Genomic DNA, 18,327 nt, shown 5'->3' with positions numbered 1-18,327 from the left:
GCTCTTCAGCCCACTCGCCCCCTCACGCAAACTGTCATAGCAGGAGGAGAAAAGAAAATGATGATAACATTACGTTATCATCCTTTTATTTTTTCCTTTCTTTTCCTGCCTTAAGGCAGTGGGGCTATGGTCCTCGGCCTTAACGGAGGAGCCACCACTGATCATGACGCAAGAAGAGAAGAATGAACATCATAGTGAGGAGTTGTTAGAGAAGTGGATCATTAATTTAGGGGAAAGGAGCTCTTAACAATTTAATAAACACGTTCGGATTAGGTCCCAACACAAGTCACAGTGAAACTCTGTTCAACCCTCCTGGTAGATATGGCAGAAGTAGATGGCAGTGCTGAGTTGAAGCAGTTCCCAACAATTTAAAGTCAAGAGAAAAAAGCAATACAATTTTCAAACCATTAAAAAAAGAAAGACAAATGTAATTAGAAAAAAGACCTCAAAACAATAAAATTCTGATAAGGGGAACTGGAGTTATGAATTTTGAAGCTTTTAATGCAAAACGTAACTACAAAAATAGCAGTTTGTGTTTAACAGGAACTTAGGAGTAATTTCAGGCCAACCGTGATACAGAGGAGGTTAGCTATACCATACTAGACAGGGGGTAACCGTTTGAAAAGAGCGCACAGCAAATATAGGTAAGTCAGAATAACACAAGTCTTTGAATGGTGCTCCAGGAAGTAACAGGGTCGGTTACCACAACCCCAAACTTAAACCATCAGCTGGTGATTTAAAGCAAAGTAAAGAAAGTTCTTCCGAGCACTCCATGTAATATTCTAAGAACAACAGTTCTCCAGTCTTTGTATTCCAATTGGCAATGTCCAAGTTTAATTTTCTTCAATAGGTCAGTATCCAGTTCACATAGAAAATGCAGCCAACAAGTGTTTCGTCTAGTCAGTACAATGACTTTAAGACTTCTTCAGGGCATCCTTATTATTCTATTATATATATAGCCATCAAACTCTTGTCCTGGTCCTCTACAGGGGCAAGAAATAACTAAGCTCCACATTTCGTTAGGTTCTGGGGAAGCTTATCTAGGCTGCTCATGCACCTCTCAGGTCCACAGGCTTTTACAAACTAAGTCTCATTCCAACCAGGTCTGCCATTTGAGAGTCTTTTGGGGTATGCTGGGTCCTCCTGGAGAGAGGAATCCTTCTGGATGTTTGTGCCTAGAGGCATGTTAATACAAGGGAAGCAACCTGACCTTTGGAGAGCAGGTCCTGTCCTTGGGTGCCTGCAAATTGAGGAGTTCTTGATTCCTCTTTCTTCCAGAAGGGTCTTCTTCTTCAGATTTAGTTTTCCAAAGGCCAAGAACGTTCTGTGGTGGTGGTGGTGACGTATTCCGATGGTGTTGGAATACACTCAGTGTGTTAAAATACCCCTCACACACCAAAAGGGCCCTTGGTGTCATGCTTCATCATCGGGGTCTTCCCGCCCCCGCTGCGGGACGGGGCAGTGCTGCGACAAGCGGCTACGCCGGAGCACCTTTTAATTGTGAGTACTATGTGAGTGATGATGGAGTGAGTGTCAGTGAGGTCAGGAGTGATAGATAGTGAAATTAAAAGATACCTGGCCTGGTGTTTAGAAAAAATTATTTAATAGGCACTGGCTGGTATCGTTAAAAGGGTGAGGCGGAGGGCAAGATCGGGTTACTAGTCTTGCTCTCCTGTGTGGGTCAACATGTTTCGGGGCGGCATGCCCCTTCGTCAGGACCGGGTAGTATAGATCCCCCTGTCACTCACTAATGCGCTCCCACAGATAGAGAGTATTTGTGTTTGATCAATGTGTATAAATAATTTACATACACGTGAAAAAAGCTCGATCAGTAATACTGATGATGTAAGCCTGCAAGGATAAGAACACAGGATTTTAGAAAGAGCGCGGATCCCAATGCGCTTTACTAATGAATACCTGTAGGGAATGAAAATACACATGGGGGAAGAAAACACACTATATGCTGTTCCATGTCACGCCAAAGATTTCTTGGGAGGACCAGGTTTGCTGAATGTGGAACAACAAAATATATAAACCTGTAGAGAAAAGCATTCATGGGCATATTGCCTGGCAGGTCAGGGATTTCCTGGAATGGCCAGGTGACTACACAGGGTAAAAATGGGAAGGAGTAAACACACATAGATATTTTAGTACACACACACACAACAATATCAAGCATTCAAAAATTCACAGTGAGATGCTTATACAATTTTAGATACATACTTATTGAATGAGGAGACAATGCCCCATGAGCCAAGCTGGGCGAAGGGTATAGAGGGTCCAACTGTGGGGAGAGATGGAGAAATAATGCCAGGACCTAGATTAGCTATTTACAATGATTAGACTCGGGTAGTGTATTCCAGGTCAGGACTACCGGCTATGCCGTACTTACTCAACCCCCACACCTCAGTGCTTCCTCCTTCGTCAGTGGCTTCCGTGGTAATGGTAAGCCAGGGCGGGGCGGGTCTTTTTATAGTCTGGCAGGGGCTTGTTAACATAGCCTTAATTGAATAACTCTAAACCGATGTGCGCGTTCGGTCGAGTAATTGGGACGTGTGACCAGAGCGGCCATTGTTAAATGTCCGAGGTCGGCTGGGCCGGGGTCGATTTTGGCAAAGATCTATTGCGTTTCTTTTGAGGTAGGTAGTAGTAGGCGGAGGTAGGGTCGTGGGGTGCACCCTAAATCCGCTCTGATGCTCGTATCGGCGAGTACGCCGGCAAATGCGCCTGCACGGTGAAGAGTAATCTCTCCGCGCATGCGCAGTGGTGCTGTATTGTGAGCGTTTAACTGCGCATGCGCGGGAGAGAGGTGTACCTTCGCGCTGCTTGTAAGGAGCCAAAGGAGAGTCTTGGTGTTGAACACACGAAGCGATGCATCGGAGGCCAGGAGTAAATTTATGTTTAGAGTTGGAACATGTGTGATAGTAATAATCTGTCTATGCAGGCAAAGTATTAAACAGTTCAAAATACACTATCACACAATGGTTCCTCTTACTAGTAGATAGAAAGAATGAATGAAGGGGCTCTCATCAGGTTGCAACTATTCAGAGGGAATAACTCTTAGTTTTGCACACAGTTTCGGAAATAGTAAAATAAAAATTACAAATTATCATACATATTTACATGTCATGTCGGCCAGCACCACCTTGAAGGTTCCTGTGATTGCCGGTCGGACATGATGGTGTTAGTTTTTACATTGGTACTGTATTCAAGGCCCGGACTGTGAATAGGCATAGGTTTTATCATGCCCTAAACTGCGACCAAGGAATATCATCGTTTAATCCTGTGAGATGCGTGCCCAAGCGATAGACCCAACGTTGCTCTTTTGCAAGAAGGTCCTTATCACTCCCGTAGGCCTCTATGACTGTCCATTGTAGGTCATCTACACCGTGACCCATTGTGGCATAGTGGGTGGCCATTCTTGTGGTAGTTTTTTTGCAACGTACGTTGCTCCGGTGTTCGCCCATTCGTATCTTTACTGGTCGTGTGGTCATGCCAATGTACTCTTTTTTACACGGGCAAGTGATCAAATAGACCAAGTTCCGGCTGTTGCAGTTCGTAAAGGAACGTTGTTCCCATGTTGATTTGTTGGAAAAAGTTATATTGCGACTTTTTCTTGTGTATCGACAAGATGTGCACGAGCCACATGGGTGGTGCCCTCCAATGGTTGAAATAGCTGAGGGTCTCTCGTTTGTGAGTTGTTTAGGTCTCGTGTGGACCAGCAGGTCCTTCAGGTTCTTACCACGCCTGTGTGCAAACATAGGTTTTGGGAAATCTAGTTTCCCACAATTTAAAATTTTCCAATGTCTGTTCACAATTTTTGTGATCTGGTTTGAATTGGTGTTGTACGTTGTGACACAAATCGGGCGTTGGTCTTGTTCTTTTTCTGCTGTAGCTTCCAATAGGGCATCACGGTTGTTGTTCCGTGCTCTCTTAAAACCCTTGTTGACTACCTTGCTAGGATAGTTCCTGTTACTAAGCTTAGTTTTCAGATCAACTGCTTGGGTTTTAAAGTCTTGGATAGCGCTACAATTACGCCTAAGGCGAAGGAACTGGCCGTAGGGTAAATTGTCGCGTAGATGTCGTGGGTGGAAGCTACTATATAGCAACAGACTGTTTTTAGCCGTGGGCTTGAAATGGGTACAGGTCTCTAGTCTGCCATTAGAGGGGTAGATATTCAAATCTAGAAAAACTAAATTTTCATTCGAGGCTGTGTGGGTGAACTTGAGGAACCGATCTTGTTGGTTCAGCCAAGTCATGAATTGAACCACTGAGTCTTGATCCCCCCTCCAGATGACTAACACGTCATCAATGTATCTTTTCCATGTGACCACATGGGTCTTATAGGGGTTCTGGTCGTTCAGGATTCTGGTGGCTTCGAGATGGTGCACATAGAGCCCTGCTAGGCTCGGCGCACAGGTGCTGCCCATACTCGTGCCGTGTTTTTGTAGGTAGTATGTGTTTTCGTACATGAAGAAGTTCTTTTTCAGGGTCATGGAGATGCATTCTAGGACCACTTGCCTCGGGGTGTGGTACGCCCATGGGGTTGAGAACAGGACTTCCTCCATAATTTCTAGAGTCTCTTGGTGGGGGAGGCTCGTGTACAGACTCTCTACATCTAGTCCCAGAAGGAGGTCTTGTTCGGGGTCGAAAGGTATCTCTTTTACCAACTGTAGGACTGCTTTCGTGTCTTTTAGATAGGTACTTGTCTTCTGCACTATTGGTCTAAGGAAAGCATCCGCAAATTTTGATAAAGGTTCAAGGATTGATTGGATTCCTGATACTATAGGGCGCCCAGGTGGATATGGGGCCTCCTTATGAATCTTGGGGATGGTGTAGAAATAAGGAGTTTTTGGATTCTTTTGAATCAGGAAATCGCTCTCTTGTTTTGTGAGCCAGTCGTGTGCCATTGCTTCCTCAATCATTATGAGGATACAGATCCTGACTTCTTCAGTCGGGTCTTCCCTCAGTGTTTGATAATTGCGTCTGTCCTCAAGAAGTTTTCTACACTCCCTATCATAGTTGGTATATGTTTGTATCACCGTCGCTCCGCCTTTGTCGGCAGGCTTAATTACAATCGTTTCATCATTAGCCAGTTCATGCAGGGCCGTTCTTTCAGCTGTGGAGGTGTTGTTAAAGACAAACCCACCGTCAGTGGTTAGCTTCTCCAGATCTGTCATAACTGCCTTTTCGAAGGTTAACAGTTCAACCGGTAACACAGAGTCTAGAGGTGTGAAAGAGGATTTGTTTTTCAGGCCTGTATCTGTTTGGACATTCGTTTCATTGTTAGAGTCCTGAAAAAAGGCTTTTAGCTTAAGTTTTCGCGTAAATTCTTTCATCTCTTGGCAGAGTTTGAATTTATCCATTTTATGGGTAGGGACGAAGCCCAAGCCCTTACTTAGGACATTCTCCTGAGCTTTCGTTAGTAGGTGGTCAGACAAATTCACCACTAAGTTCCTCGACTGGTTGACGCTGTTTGACTGCGGGTGGATACCCCTAGGGGTTGGGCTGGCTGTTGATTCCAGTGTACCTGTGTACCTTTCCGGTTGCGGCCCTTTCTTGTTCCTTGGCGCTGGCCTAAAAAAGGCGGTTGGCCATAGTGGTTAAAAGGGGGCATTTGTTGGTCCCACGGTGGGAATTGATTCCCCATGAAGACAGGCCCTGGTGGGTATTGCATGAAACCGGGAGGTCCTTGCATGAAGGGAGGTGGTCCTTGATATGGGCCCCAACCTCTCCCTCCTCGTGGGTAGCCTCTGCCAGAGAAATGTGTACCTCCTCGTGTGCTCTGGTTGCTGTTCCTACTGGAGTTTGATCCGTTGGAACTAGTATCCGACATGTCAGTGTCCTGGTCATTGTTCTGATTTTTGGATACATGGTCTTTTTTAATGTACGGGTAAATACGTTCATGTGTAAAGTTGTCTGTGTCTTTTTTGTGTTTTTTATATTTATTCTTTTTGAGGGTGCACTCAAATTCTGTCATTTCTTGATTTAGTTCTTCCAGTCTTTTTTTCAGAGCGGCTGGGGATAGGTAACTTTTTATCTTCACTTCTAACTGTGTTATCTCAATCTTGAGTTCTTGTGTTAGTTTGGTTGCAGTTTTTACTATAAGGACTAGCCAGTCCCTAGTACACTTCCAGCTTATAAGAGACCAATCCCTCTTGAATTCTAGATCATGTGTGAAGATAAATGGTTCATTTTTCACTATTAGGCCGGGAGGGGCCGTTTTTGATTTCAAGTATTCGGACATAAGAAGGCCGTGCAGGGCTGTCTTTATTTGCGTTCTCCTCAGGGCTGCCAACTCGTCCCAGTCACCTTCGTTGATGCCCGGTTCAGTGTTGCTCAGCCCTTCGAAGGGGCGTAGGTTTGCTAGGATCCTATCGACCTCCTCATCGTCAAATGCGAGGCCTCCAGCTTCCTCCATCGAGGCTGGTCAGAAGTATGTATGTTGAGTGTGTGTGCGTGGAAGGTTGAGACTATGTGTGTAGGGAAGGGAAGGGGAAGTAGAAAGAACCGAATTGGCTGTTCTACTAAAGGCCAGAAGTTCTGGTAGGCTCTAAATGGAGCGGTAAAACTCCCACAGCTGCGCGCTGTCTCAAAACTCAAAAATATCAAAAAAGGGAGTGAAGAGGTGGTGCAGCCAGGCACCGCGGTGGGCTAATCCTCCTCTTACGAACGTTTAAATAATCAACAGAGACCACCTGAAACAAATATACAATACATATTCCGATGGTGTTGGAATACACTCAGTGTGTTAAAATACCCCTCACACACCAAAAGGGCCCTTGGTGTCATGCTTCATCATCGGGGTCTTCCCGCCCCCGCTGCGGGACGGGGCAGTGCTGCGACAAGCGGCTACGCCGGAGCACCTTTTAATTGTGAGTACTATGTGAGTGATGATGGAGTGAGTGTCAGTGAGGTCAGGAGTGATAGATAGTGAAATTAAAAGATACCTGGCCTGGTGTTTAGAAAAAATTATTTAATAGGCACTGGCTGGTATCGTTAAAAGGGTGAGGCGGAGGGCAAGATCGGGTTACTAGTCTTGCTCTCCTGTGTGGGTCAACATGTTTCGGGGCGGCATGCCCCTTCGTCAGGACCGGGTAGTATAGATCCCCCTGTCACTCACTAATGCGCTCCCACAGATAGAGAGTATTTGTGTTTGATCAATGTGTATAAATAATTTACATACACGTGAAAAAAGCTCGATCAGTAATACTGATGATGTAAGCCTGCAAGGATAAGAACACAGGATTTTAGAAAGAGCGCGGATCCCAATGCGCTTTACTAATGAATACCTGTAGGGAATGAAAATACACATGGGGGAAGAAAACACACTATATGCTGTTCCATGTCACGCCAAAGATTTCTTGGGAGGACCAGGTTTGCTGAATGTGGAACAACAAAATATATAAACCTGTAGAGAAAAGCATTCATGGGCATATTGCCTGGCAGGTCAGGGATTTCCTGGAATGGCCAGGTGACTACACAGGGTAAAAATGGGAAGGAGTAAACACACATAGATATTTTAGTACACACACACACAACAATATCAAGCATTCAAAAATTCACAGTGAGATGCTTATACAATTTTAGATACATACTTATTGAATGAGGAGACAATGCCCCATGAGCCAAGCTGGGCGAAGGGTATAGAGGGTCCAACTGTGGGGAGAGATGGAGAAATAATGCCAGGACCTAGATTAGCTATTTACAATGATTAGACTCGGGTAGTGTATTCCAGGTCAGGACTACCGGCTATGCCGTACTTACTCAACCCCCACACCTCAGTGCTTCCTCCTTCGTCAGTGGCTTCCGTGGTAATGGTAAGCCAGGGCGGGGCGGGTCTTTTTATAGTCTGGCAGGGGCTTGTTAACATAGCCTTAATTGAATAACTCTAAACCGATGTGCGCGTTCGGTCGAGTAATTGGGACGTGTGACCAGAGCGGCCATTGTTAAATGTCCGAGGTCGGCTGGGCCGGGGTCGATTTTGGCAAAGATCTATTGCGTTTCTTTTGAGGTAGGTAGTAGTAGGCGGAGGTAGGGTCGTGGGGTGCACCCTAAATCCGCTCTGATGCTCGTATCGGCGAGTACGCCGGCAAATGCGCCTGCACGGTGAAGAGTAATCTCTCCGCGCATGCGCAGTGGTGCTGTATTGTGAGCGTTTAACTGCGCATGCGCGGGAGAGAGGTGTACCTTCGCGCTGCTTGTAAGGAGCCAAAGGAGAGTCTTGGTGTTGAACACACGAAGCGATGCATCGGAGGCCAGGAGTAAATTTATGTTTAGAGTTGGAACATGTGTGATAGTAATGAATTATGGAGGAAGTCCTGTTCTCAACCCCATGGGCGTACCACACCCCGAGGCAAGTGGTCCTAGAATGCATCTCCATGACCCTGAAAAAGAACTTCTTCATGTACGAAAACACATACTACCTACAAAAACACGGCACGAGTATGGGCAGCACCTGTGCGCCGAGCCTAGCAGGGCTCTATGTGCACCATCTCGAAGCCACCAGAATCCTGAACGACCAGAACCCCTATAAGACCCATGTGGTCACATGGAAAAGATACATTGATGACGTGTTAGTCATCTGGAGGGGGGATCAAGACTCAGTGGTTCAATTCATGACTTGGCTGAACCAACAAGATCGGTTCCTCAAGTTCACCCACACAGCCTCGAATGAAAATTTAGTTTTTCTAGATTTGAATATCTACCCCTCTAATGGCAGACTAGAGACCTGTACCCATTTCAAGCCCACGGCTAAAAACAGTCTGTTGCTATATAGTAGCTTCCACCCACGACATCTACGCGACAATTTACCCTACGGCCAGTTCCTTCGCCTTAGGCGTAATTGTAGCGCTATCCAAGACTTTAAAACCCAAGCAGTTGATCTGAAAACTAAGCTTAGTAACAGGAACTATCCTAGCAAGGTAGTCAACAAGGGTTTTAAGAGAGCACGGAACAACAACCGTGATGCCCTATTGGAAGCTACAGCAGAAAAAGAACAAGACCAACGCCCGATTTGTGTCACAACGTACAACACCAATTCAAACCAGATCACAAAAATTGTGAACAGACATTGGAAAATTTTAAATTGTGGGAAACTAGATTTCCCAAAACCTATGTTTGCACACAGGCGTGGTAAGAACCTGAAGGACCTGCTGGTCCACACGAGACCTAAACAACTCACAAACGAGAGACCCTCAGCTATTTCAACCATTGGAGGGCACCACCCATGTGGCTCGTGCACATCTTGTCGATACACAAGAAAAAGTCGCAATATAACTTTTTCCAACAAATCAACATGGGAACAACGTTCCTTTACGAACTGCAACAGCCGGAACTTGGTCTATTTGATCACTTGCCCGTGTAAAAAAGAGTACATTGGCATGACCACACGACCAGTAAAGATACGAATGGGCGAACACCGGAGCAACGTACGTTGCAAAAAAACTACCACAAGAATGGCCACCCACTATGCCACAATGGGTCACGGTGTAGATGACCTACAATGGACAGTCATAGAGGCCTACGGGAGTGATAAGGACCTTCTTGCAAAAGAGCAACGTTGGGTCTATCGCTTGGGCACGCATCTCACAGGATTAAACGATGATATTCCTTGGTCGCAGTTTAGGGCATGATAAAACCTATGCCTATTCACAGTCCGGGCCTTGAATACAGTACCAATGTAAAAACTAACACCATCATGTCCGACCGGCAATCACAGGAACCTTCAAGGTGGTGCTGGCCGACATGACATGTAAATATGTATGATAATTTGTAATTTTTATTTTACTATTTCCGAAACTGTGTGCAAAACTAAGAGTTATTCCCTCTGAATAGTTGCAACCTGATGAGAGCCCCTTCATTCATTCTTTCTATCTACTAGTAAGAGGAACCATTGTGTGATAGTGTATTTTGAACTGTTTAATACTTTGCCTGCATAGACAGATTATCACTATCACACATGTTCCAACTCTAAACATAAATTTACTCCTGGCCTCCGATGCATCGCTTCGTGTGTTCAACACCAAGACTCTCCTTTGGCTCCTTACAAGCAGCGCGAAGGTACACCTCTCTCCCGCGCATGCGCAGTTAAACGCTCACAATACAGCACCACTGCGCATGCGCGGAGAGATTACTCTTCACCGTGCAGGCGCATTTGCCGGCGTACTCGCCGATACGAGCATCAGAGCGGATTTAGGGTGCACCCCACGACCCTACCTCCGCCTACTACTACCTACCTCAAAAGAAACGCAATAGATCTTTGCCAAAATCGACCCCGGCCCAGCCGACCTCGGACATTTAACAATGGCCGCTCTGGTCACACGTCCCAATTACTCGACCGAACGCGCACATCGGTTTAGAGTTATTCAATTAAGGCTATGTTAACAAGCCCCTGCCAGACTATAAAAAGACCCGCCCCGCCCTGGCTTACCATTACCACGGAAGCCACTGACGAAGGAGGAAGCACTGAGGTGTGGGGGTTGAGTAAGTACGGCATAGCCGGTAGTCCTGACCTGGAATACACTACCCGAGTCTAATCATTGTAAATAGCTAATCTAGGTCCTGGCATTATTTCTCCATCTCTCCCCACAGTTGGACCCTCTATACCCTTCGCCCAGCTTGGCTCATGGGGCATTGTCTCCTCATTCAATAAGTATGTATCTAAAATTGTATAAGCATCTCACTGTGAATTTTTGAATGCTTGATATTGTTGTGTGTGTGTGTACTAAAATATCTATGTGTGTTTACTCCTTCCCATTTTTACCCTGTGTAGTCACCTGGCCATTCCAGGAAATCCCTGACCTGCCAGGCAATATGCCCATGAATGCTTTTCTCTACAGGTTTATATATTTTGTTGTTCCACATTCAGCAAACCTGGTCCTCCCAAGAAATCTTTGGCGTGACATGGAACAGCATATAGTGTGTTTTCTTCCCCCATGTGTATTTTCATTCCCTACAGGTATTCATTAGTAAAGCGCATTGGGATCCGCGCTCTTTCTAAAATCCTGTGTTCTTATCCTTGCAGGCTTACATCATCAGTATTACTGATCGAGCTTTTTTCACGTGTATGTAAATTATTTATACACATTGATCAAACACAAATACTCTCTATCTGTGGGAGCGCATTAGTGAGTGACAGGGGGATCTATACTACCCGGTCCTGACGAAGGGGCATGCCGCCCCGAAACATGTTGACCCACACAGGAGAGCAAGACTAGTAACCCGATCTTGCCCTCCGCCTCACCCTTTTAACGATACCAGCCAGTGCCTATTAAATAATTTTTTCTAAACACCAGGCCAGGTATCTTTTAATTTCACTATCTATCACTCCTGACCTCACTGACACTCACTCCATCATCACTCACATAGTACTCACAATTAAAAGGTGCTCCGGCGTAGCCGCTTGTCGCAGCACTGCCCCGTCCCGCAGCGGGGGCGGGAAGACCCCGATGATGAAGCATGACACCAAGGGCCCTTTTGGTGTGTGAGGGGTATTTTAACACACTGAGTGTATTCCAACACCATCGGAATATGTATTGTATATTTGTTTCAGGTGGTCTCTGTTGATTATTTAAACGTTCGTAAGAGGAGGATTAGCCCACCGCGGTGCCTGGCTGCACCACCTCTTCACTCCCTTTTTTGATATTTTTGGGTGGTGGTGACGTGCCAGACGTATCCTGTGCATTAACCAATAGAGAACTTCCCTCACTCAATCCTGTCTACTTTCTTGCCCTATGCCCACATCATTTTTCAGGACTTCTTCTTTACTTTAAAAGATCCTAGAAGCTCCAAAACCAAAATGGCTAACCCCTACTTACTTCCGATGGGTATCTGGCTTTCCCAATACTAGTATCATATGTAGATGAAGTCTCTTCCTACTATTGGGGCCCAAAACTGTTTGACCACAGGGGGACTGGGTCTGTTGACAGAGACTCTTTGGGGGGCTTAAAACAGAATAGAACCAGTTCCTGTAAGTCCTTTTTGCACCTCCAAGTCAAAAAATATAGTGTAAAGGCTGTCCTTTAATCTGTCAACTGTTCTGTTACCCCTTGTGGGGGGCTATTCCCCATTACGTGGCACTTTGCTGACAAAACTTGTCCCTTCTTGGGCCTAAATTTCAAGTTATTGTCCTCTGGACAGCAGAGTTGTTAGCTCCATTGAGGAATGTGTATTGACCTCTGGAGGTGAGATGAATAGTAAATAGTAAAATGTATTCAACGTCAGTCTCGGCTCAGACAATATGAAGCACATTTTTATAAAGCTACTTTGCCACTAACGTTTTGAAAACAGATTTCACTTTTTTTTAAAAATGTTTTTATTTTTATTTTTGTGAAAAACCCCGAAGGGGGTACTGGTATGGACCCCTGTTAAACATGAGAACATGGCGACAGGACAACGATACAGTATAAATCCAGAATAGTTGGACAACTCGAACAAGGAAGGAGACATTAATATGATCACAATTATCACAACAAAAAAAGAGTTGTCATAAATTGCACAACGTAGTCACGAAGGAGACACTGCATCAATGTCAACATCATCATAATATTCAATCCACCTCCCCCATATTTTCCCAAATTTGCAGGGACCTATACCCCTCCTAAACCTAACCTTGTAAGATTGGGCACTTCACCTGGCCAAGTCTTGTTTGGCCACAATAAAACCCAAATTACAAAATAAGAGTTTCATCCATGACACATCAAAATCATTGGGTATCCCAACATGATGACATACATGGGGTCCTCAGATATCTGCACCGCTAGGATTGCGTTGAGTTCTGACAGCACTCTGCACCAGTATATCTGTATGGCCAAGCATGATCATAAAAGATTGAATGGATGAAGTCTCCCTGTTCCCTCCCACAGCGCAAACAGTCATGCGAGGCTCCTCTACCTATTTTATACAGTCTGAACCTGTCATAGTAAATCCTATGTAAGATTTTAAAATGAATAAGGCGCAGTCACTTCTCTCTGGAAAATCAAAGTCAAGTCAAGGTCCTCAAATGCACCAACATTGATCTTCCACGCAGACTACACTATTAAATTAGATTATGAAAACTAAGTGGAAAATAGCTTTGAATCACCTTGCTAGCATTTTGATATTTGTAGATAGGAATTAAGGGCCCTATTCGCAAACGTTATTATTTATATGTGTAGATTTCGTCACATGTAGATCTACATCTACAACTAAGTGTAAATCTCCTATGGATAGAATTTACAACTTATGAGTCTCCACCAACCACGGGGGTGGCTCTCCTATAAATGATTTTATAGTTAGAATACTACCATTAGTATCTTTCAATCTGTTTTGGGGGTTCCTCATCACCAGTGGTGGCGATCTTGCTAGAGAAACTAACAGGGAGTGATAAGAAAATTATTAACTTATTTCATTTTATTTAATTAAAAGTTAATTTTCCCTCCCCAACCTATTACAGTATAACTGGTGTTGAATCAGTCACAGTCTTCAATGTAAGCTATGCAATATGTTAATTTTGTTTTAATGTAACAATATGTTTATTTTTACAACAGATTAGAATACAATTTTATTCTGTACATTAAAAACATTCACAATAATTTCCAAATCATATATGGAATGCGGTCTTTAGTTCTAGGGGAATGAGCGCTTTTATAAGCATGCCTTGACTGTGGTGGTTCGTGGTTGTACCTGCAGGCAGCCTCGTATCCTCCCTACACAAACAAACACTTTTATCGAACCCTTTGGTGTGCAGCTTCTGCTACTTTTTATACTAAAACTGGTTAAACACGAGCTCAGATTTCGGAAAGTGCCCCTGAGTATTTCCTTGTCGCAGAGAAGGCTCGTTACAGCGCAGCTATAGCTTGTAAACAATGCAAGGCCATGGGAAAGAGGCATGTGTAAGGACTCCTGACACTTCAGGGCGAACCAGATATGCGGGATTCCTATGTGCGTTACTATGGAAACGGTCTTTCTACCGCCATCGGATCTGAACGGTCACATTCCTTCTCGGGAGTCCAATCTGGGATGTGTGGTTTGGCCTAAAATTGGCTCATTGAAAAAGTGTCGTGTGTTTACTCTTTCTCAATCATGATGGAGAGGTGGACGCGTGTGCGTCAGTCTGTCTTTGAAGGTGTGATTCGGAGCGAGGTGTATAGCGAGAGTAAATCCAGCCTACTGCTACTGGACAGAACTAAAATAAGTATTTTGTCTTTGATGACTTCAAGAACTCGATATCTGGGGGCCCTTTGTTGGAAGGGCACACAATCTGAAGGCCCCAAATGCAATCTACTTATCCAGAACTTGGACGTTTAGGTCTGTTTTAGAGAGCTATTCGTGGGAGAGTATATCTGCGTCATTGACAACGCCAGTAGGGTTGATTTTGTTTGTTGCACAGACATTCAATATCCACATTAATGTAGATCATGCATTCCAGTACGGATATTTTGGTAGGGCAATATCGACACCAATGCACACAGGTCCCAGGTAGTAATAAGCATCAATGACCCCAGGTATTAACAAGCCCTCAATATTCTCAAGAAGTAGTGACTCTCAATGGGCCCACACAGTGCATGCTTCTATGGACATAGGTAGTACATACACCCATGGCACAACCAACAATGAACCTCAATGGACCAAGGCAGTAATGAACCTCAACAGCCCTAGACAGTAATGAACCACAATAGCCCCAGGTGGTGCTGTACCTCAATGACTGCAGGTGGTAATGAACCACAATAGCCCCAGGTGGTAATGTACCTCAATGACTCCAGGTGGTAATGAACCACAATAGCCCCAGGTGGTAATGAATCGCAATGGCCCTATGCAGTAATGAGCAACGATGATGAATCACAATGCCCCAGATGATAATGGTCATTGATGGAACATGGATTGCTGGATGAATGGGTGAGTGCATGAATGGATGAAAAATGGAAATGCATGGATTGATGAATGTGTGAACATGCAAGTGATTGAGTGGGTGGATGAGCACTTAAACAAGGAGGTCAAAAGGAGTAAGTGATTGTGTGGCTCCCTCCACAGATCTCTGTTGGGAGTCTGCTTTACATCTTCCTTCCGCAACACCGCGAGCATTTCACATTGTCACCATCAACCAGTGATTCTAAATGCATATCCAGCTTTGCACCATCACTCAGTGAACCCTAGGTGGATGATCAGGTTTGCCCTACTACTCATTAATCCTACATACATGATCAGATTTACATCATCATTCATCATTACTGAATGATGATCAGTCATGTGGTATCTCAACAAACCTTCCATCTAGAAGATAATGATATATGGTTCTAATAATGTTAAGTGAAGACAGCTGGAGCTTGGGTAATGTCGTGCTGACCGAGACGTTTTGTACTGAAGGGACAAAACTAAATATATGGAAACTACTTTATTGCTGCCATACTATACTACAAGTCATTAGTCTTAATTGCTTGCGCCGCAATCCTCAGTGCAAGCTCTTATTTGGCATATCACAAGGTGTTCCTTAGTGTGTGCTCGTGTTTTCACATTTAGCTCATTAATTCCAAATTCATGTTCAGCTTTAGCCTATCACTCATTTATCCTAAATCATGCCCAGGTATGCACTCCACCACTCAGCAACGAATAGGATATGTTCAGATTTTAACCCTCACTCTGTAATCAATAGTTATGTCAAGTTGTAGAGCCTGTGGGTGCAGGCAAGCCGGCCTGGAGGACATTCTCCCTGGATGAATATATGACGCTACAACGCAAACATTTACAACGCATGCTTTTTCAACGCGGTTTTTACATCGCAAATGCCATTACATCGCATGATTTTACTACGCACGCCATTACAGAGCATTTTTAAAAATGACCATTACAACGCATTCCATTACAACGCATAATACTTTTATGGTAACAATAGGGGAAGTGTTGGATAGTGTAGGGGTAAAAATTACTAGTCACACTCCAGTGAGTGCAACAGTAGGGTAAGTGTTGGATAGTGTTGGGGTAAAAATCACTACTCCTATTCCAGTGAGTGCAACAGTAGGGAAAGTGTTGGATAGCGTAGGGGTAAAATTTACTATTCCCATCTACCCCAAAACCCATACTTACCCTAAAACAAAAGAAAACACTATTACTTACCTTATAATGCGCTGTGATGGCATGCGTTGTAATTTTATGCATTGTACCGGCATGAGTTGTAGTGACATGCGTTGTAATGGCATGCGATGTAAAGGCAGCTGCGTTGTAACAGCTGCGTTGTAAAAGCAGTGCGATCTAATTACTGTGTTGTAATGGAAGTTCCCCCCTGGATGCCATGGACTCTCGCAACAGTATAAGAAGACTTTATTTGCAAGACTGACATAACTGTAATGCTAATGCCGAGCTGCAACACTTTTCATTCTGCAGCACCTCCCACCACAGCCGCTTTCTTGTACACAGCTCATGATTGCAGTATGGTTAACTGCGGTTCATAGTTTCCTATGCATAGGGCTGGCAGTGTGCATAATGTGGAGCACAAATGTGAAGAACCAGAATAAACAGATCTAGGACTGCAGAAATAAAGCACTGATTCATTACAATGTAACACATGCCTTTTTAGCAATGCTAAAAATCTAAATTTTCTCTGCAACATTGTCTGAAACTAACTGGCGTTCAGAGTGTCATGAGTGGAAGGAAATATAGCGTAAGTTTCAAAATTGAGTTGTACGTGCATCTGTCAGGGCTGATCCCCCCAACTTCCCATAGTGGTTATACGGCTCCTTCTGCAGCATCCTCAGTTGAAGGTCCTGTAAATCCTGTAGCAGCAGGATTAGGCAGGTTCAACGCTATGTCCTTCCCATGGCTGCCTGCCAGAATGTGTTGTGTCATTGTGATGCTTTTGATCTCGTCAATCTTGACGGGAGACAACTGACTGTCTATACCGGAAAGTGGTGTTGTGGTAGGGGAGATTTCGTTGATTCCACGAATAAGACAGGGTTCTTGAGAATGAGCCAAAACTGCTTTATTTCCAGGATAGGATCCCACGATGCAAGAAGGGTCCAGATAGCTCAGAGAACCTACAAGGAGTGGCCCTTGAAGTTCTTAAAGCACCACAATAAGAAAAAGCACATACATATCCACATTGTTATGAAAATACACGAAAGTATACATGCTACAGGTATGTATAGTAAAGGACAGGACAATGAATATTCTGTAGACTGGAGATAGTAGGGCTCAAAATGTAGCCAGGAGCTTCAGAGAAGGTTAATACCTGAAAGGATGATGAATAAACTACAAGTGCAGACAAAGGTAGGTGAGGTGCAAACTGAGACTAGAAACAGAGAAACCTCGGCAAGACGCACAGTTGGCAGGTAATGCAGTACATGTTGAGCAGTCTCTTTTACTAGCTCGGCGTGTCTCGACCTGGAAATTCCTACCTGAAAGGTCGGTGCCATCTAAGAAAAGGATGGAGACATTCACAGTAAGGAAGCTTTTGTGAATTAATCACGATTGTGCATTATTAATAATGTGCTGAATAATTATGAATCCTATGCTCAAAATCACCTGTGTACACTGATATGATACTATTACCTTTGAAGCAATTTTAATACGATCTGTTAAGTTGTATTATCCTGGCTTATGCTAACTCAACTAGGCCTTAAGGTCGTCTAGTTTAAACGGGATGTTGCATTCACTGTTTACTTGTGGTGCGCGTAGTCAAGCAAGTCATGTTTGTTTATTTCTGAAGGACATTGGTCTCTAAGAAGACTGTCTAGCATGGGCTCAGTAATGTAACATTCTCCCAAGGATCTTCCACTTGCATGCAGTATTGCATTCATTCACATTTGTTCACTGTTGATTGTGTAATTACTTTCTTCTGACAGCTTCTGATGACATTAGGTCAGAGGGGACTGAATCAATATTCATGTACTGGTTAATGCTTAGAAGGTAACTGTTGTAAATAGATGCTGGAGCCTTGTATCATGTAGGTTACTTTATTCAAGTCTTCAGGATATTAAGTCAAGTTACAAAGAAGACCCACCAGGAGTGACTAGCTTGCCACTCAGCCTGCCTGGTTCCAACTGCCAGTTGTCACCAGGCTAAGCCACAAACACTCCATGATGTCACCTAAGGTTCTAGTGGTGACATCATGTGAGTGACCATGAAACCCCAGAAGTAGAAAGAAGACAGGTTAAATATAACACATCTCCTTTCTTTAGGGAAATCAACAAGATGGAAATACAAAAGATAAAATTAACATGTGTGTACACATCCATATGAAAGTACACATAGCATCCATTCCACAGATGGAGAACAAACACATCCCAAACAGTTACAAACACAAGTCAACGACAACACATCCCAAACACAACTAGTCCCAAGTCCCATCCCCTT

The sequence above is a fragment of the Lissotriton helveticus genome, chromosome 5_1, assembly GCF_964261635.1.
Source record: "Lissotriton helveticus chromosome 5_1, aLisHel1.1, whole genome shotgun sequence".
In the NCBI taxonomy this organism is placed as follows: domain Eukaryota; kingdom Metazoa; phylum Chordata; class Amphibia; order Caudata; family Salamandridae; genus Lissotriton; species Lissotriton helveticus.
This window is presented reverse-complemented; position numbering follows the sequence as displayed.